Below are 4191 nucleotides of genomic sequence, written 5' to 3'. Positions count from 1 at the left end.
GGTGAAACGGTGGTTTTGTCCTTCAACTTTAATGAAATTAATAGTATCAATTTCAAATGATATTGATAGTATCCATTGAGTGTAAAAAAAAAAAAATTGTAATATTGTATATTTTGTCTTTCAACTTTAATGTTAAAATAATATTACCCATCATTTTACACTAAATTGATACTCTCAATTTCAAATGAAATGGAATATCTTATTCCATAGTTAATGCATCAATTTCTGCACGTGGTTAATGGTCTGGGCCAACTGCAAGAATGGAGGGCAATTTATACACATGGATTTCACCCATGGAGCATGGACCTATAAGCCCATTTCAAGCAACGATTAGCCCAAGCCCAAATTCGCCCATCAACCCATTTTTGCGGCTGCAAAAAGCTTACAATAGGGTTGCACGACACCAAATATTTTCCTTTACTTGTAAAAAGGGAACATAAAGCTGGAAATGGATCCTCTCATTTCAAATGAAATGGTGAGGAGCCATTTAGCCAACATGTTGGGACATAATTGTCCCTTTCTTAAAAGATAAGGATAGTTTTGTTTTCATCGTTACACCATTTTGTCGAAATGGCTCCTTTCCATTTCATTGGAGAGGAGCCATTTCCCATGAAGGTAGGTGACACCATTCTCCTCTATCATCGAAGGAGTTGAACACTTTAACATTAAATGTTGCCTCACCCGCAACAGAGAATGTTTACACCCCTTGCCAAAGCCAGTGAACCACCCTTTACAAATTGGCTTCATGCCACCCAGCCAAAAGGCGACACGTGGTAAAACTATACGAGGAAGGCATGGCCTTCGGTTAGGAAGACTGAAGTACAAAAGGGAAGGTAAGCACATCATTTATGCATTTGAAGCACACACTAGACTACATTCTCTTTTCTTCAAGGAATAAGAGTTTTTTCTCAAGTCTCTCATTGACATATCCATCGCATGTATTTCCTACCGACTCACCATGACAAGCTTCTAAACCTTTCTTCTCAATGTTTCTAGGTACCCCATCCGAGGAAGTAGCTGTGCATATTTAACTTCATAATGTTCCAAAATCTAAGACAACATCAATTGCCAAACACGTGAAAAATTCACAACAAAATTAAAGAAGGGTTACATTTCCCATTGTTGGGGTTATCTCACATCGGTTATGAGAGGAGTTGGTGGTGAATTTATAAGTGTGAGAAAAAATCTCACCTCTTAAGCTAACTTTTGGGGTTGAGAGAGGCCCAAGACCACCCAACACTGGTATCAGAGCCCAGGTTTACCAACAAGTCTCGGCCTAATAGTTCACGAGAGAAACGGGTTATCGCTGCTCCGACTTAGGGCCTGATGTGTGAGGGGGAGATTGTTGGAATTATTCCACATCGGTTGTGGAAGGGGCTAGTGATAAGTTTATAAATGTGAAAGAAAGTCTCAAATTTTGATAGGGGTGTCAACCCGATCCGGTTTCCTAGTTTTTGGCCAAAATTGGAGTACCCAATTCTTGGTTTGGGCAACCAGAACCAGGAACAAGGTCCGGTAACCAGGTTTCGGTTTGTACCCGGTCCGGTAACCCGTTTTTTAAGAAAATTGTTTGGCGTGATCCACGGTCACCTTCTCCGGCAACTTTCTTGCTGGACCCAAAAATCTTGCATCCTAGTCCAAGAACATCCTCTTCTCATGGAGCAATCCAGCCAAACTCCCATTACAGATGTAATCATACAAGAGCAATGTTGTTTTTCCATTTTTATAAACACTCAAGAAAACATTCAAACCAAAACTCAAACTCATCTATGAAATCAACTCAGAAAATTAACAACCCAAAACTCCACCATTTGGCCATGGCAGAGAACACCCCAACAAAACCCATAAAATTAACAACCCAAAACTCCACCATTCAGCCATGGCAGAGAACACCCCAGCAAAACCCAGAAAATTAACAACCCAAAACTCCACCATTCGGCAATGGCAGAGAACACCCCAGCAAAACCAGAAAATTAACAACCCAAAACTCTACAATTCGGCCATGGTAGAGAACACCCCAGCAAAACCACCTCAAAACAAACCCCAAGAACATCTTAATTAAAACTAGAATTTCATACTCAACCAACCAAAAAAACCACACGATTTAGCCCAAACAAAAAACCCCCAATATTCAAGAATCTCACTTAGTTCGTCTCTCTCTCTCTCTCCCATTCATTGAAGAAGAGAAAAGGGAAAAGTATGAAATGGGGAAAAACAGAGGAGTGGCAGCGTCGGTGGAGTGAAGACATCAAGACGAGTGAGATGTGAGAGAGAGAGAGAGAGAGAGAGAGAGAGAGGCCGGGTGTTGGAAGAGAAAAATGAGAAAAGAGGGCAGAGGCGGAATGGGCGACAGTGTGACTGCGTGTGCGCGAGAAATGAAGATGAAAAAAAGAGGGCATAGGGAGTAAAGGTCCTAACCTAAACCTAAAAAAAATTTAAAATATAAAATTATCCTGGTTCCTGGTAAAAACCGGGTACCGAAACTGGTGTACCCGGTTTTTGGTTTTTTCCAATCGGAACTGGAACCGGATCCTCGGTTTCTCGGTTTCGGTTCCCCGATAATTTTTGACACCCTTATCTTTTGAGCTAACTTTTGGGGTTGAGAGAAGCCCAAGACCACCCAATACCCATGAATCTGTGGAAATTCTTAGCATTGTTATTAAAGGTGTACATGAGAACGATTAGAACGGTCGCATAGAGCCTGAACTTTGTGATCTCCAAGATTCTATTCAATATTCACATTTTTCTTCAACTCAAATTATTATTTCAAAACTAAACCGAAATGCCTCTACGAGTTTGTGGATTAGACAAAGCAAGAATTGTCACTATTTTTTTTCCAAAGCAATTACAAAGGGATGATAAGAACGAGAGAAATATAACATCTATCACAACACAAAAATAAGGGCGAGGTAACCCTACAAAACACCCCAAAACAATCAGTATGTTGCAACCTAAATTTAAAGTTTATTGGGAATGAGCCAAAAAGTTGCCCCAGCCTATTTGATTCTTGGCTCTTCAGCCAAGAATAAGACTGCTATAAATGTTAGTTTGAAGTAGCAAACCAAAGGCGGACTTGCCTGTTAAAACACCAATTGTAGCATCATGTGAGCTTGGAGGTCACTGTAGGAGAAAGATCACTAGAACTAGTTGGATTCAAGCTGATGAAGCTTACACCATCATGGACTCCGGGGAGAGTGGTGCTTGACAAATAAGGTAAAGGGACTTTGCATATGAGAGAGAGAGAGAGACAGACAATACCTATAGTAGTAACAAAGAAGAAGTATGTTACAAAAATAATGTGGAGATAAATTAGAAGTTGTATCATAGTAAATTTCTATTAAATAAGGATAGTTATAGTTATTTATTTAAGTCAAGGTTTTTTATTATTTGCAGTACTATGGTGCAATAGTAATGTGGTAGTAGGAGGTTTATATTGTTCCTTATTATCAATGTTTATCTCCACCTCTACAAGTTGATTTTATTTATTTATTTTTTTAAGTATAGTTGAATAATAAAAATAAGCAAAAATTTATTTTTAAACCTTTTGTTTGTAAAATGCTGAGATTTACTCAAAATCTAAAAGATATATATAAATATGTTTCCTCACAATTTATTATATATCCTGTTACGTGTTTAAGAATTCATTGTCCTGACAATTTAGCCAATTTTTTTTTTTAAAATTAAATCAGGATCGTTGGTTGTTTTAAGAGAAAATTTGTTGTTTTTATTTTATGGGAAATCATATACAAAATCATTAGGTCGATGCGGTTTTTTTTTAAAACTCCCTGGGTATTTTTTTTTTGGAAATTTAGTCCTTGGGTAACTCGAAACTACAAAAAAACTCCATACCGTCAATTTTTGTTAACTACTGTTAGTTCACTCAAAACTCACCGTTTTATCTTATTAAAATATTAATTTTTTATTAATTTAATTTTAAAAAATTCAAAAATAAAAATTTGAAGAGTGGCCAGGGGTGGCACCAACCCCTAAGGGGTGGCCGTAAGCCACCCCAGGGGTGGTTTGCCCACCATTGGTGTGGCTTGCGGGCCACCCCTTTCCACCCACGGGGTGGCTCGAGCCACCCCTAAGGGGTTGGGGGTGGCCAGGGTGGCGGTCTTCAAATTTTTTTTTTTAAAAAAAAAAAATTTAATTTTTTAAAATTAAATTAATAAAAAATTAATATTTTAATAA

The 4191-nt window shown here is 38.1% G+C and overlaps 1 pseudogene; it reads left to right on the top strand.

Annotated features, from left to right (window-relative positions):
- LOC132165160 (potassium channel AKT1-like) overlaps positions 1 to 1017 on the top strand; it is a 3385-nt pseudogene extending 2368 nt beyond the window's left edge.
- The last annotated feature ends 3174 nt before the right edge of the window (positions 1018 to 4191 follow it).

The sequence above is a fragment of the Corylus avellana genome, chromosome ca11, assembly GCF_901000735.1.
Source record: "Corylus avellana chromosome ca11, CavTom2PMs-1.0".
Classification (NCBI taxonomy): domain Eukaryota; kingdom Viridiplantae; phylum Streptophyta; class Magnoliopsida; order Fagales; family Betulaceae; genus Corylus; species Corylus avellana.
Note: the sequence above shows the minus strand (reverse complement) of the source record. Positions and strands in the feature narration are given on the sequence as shown.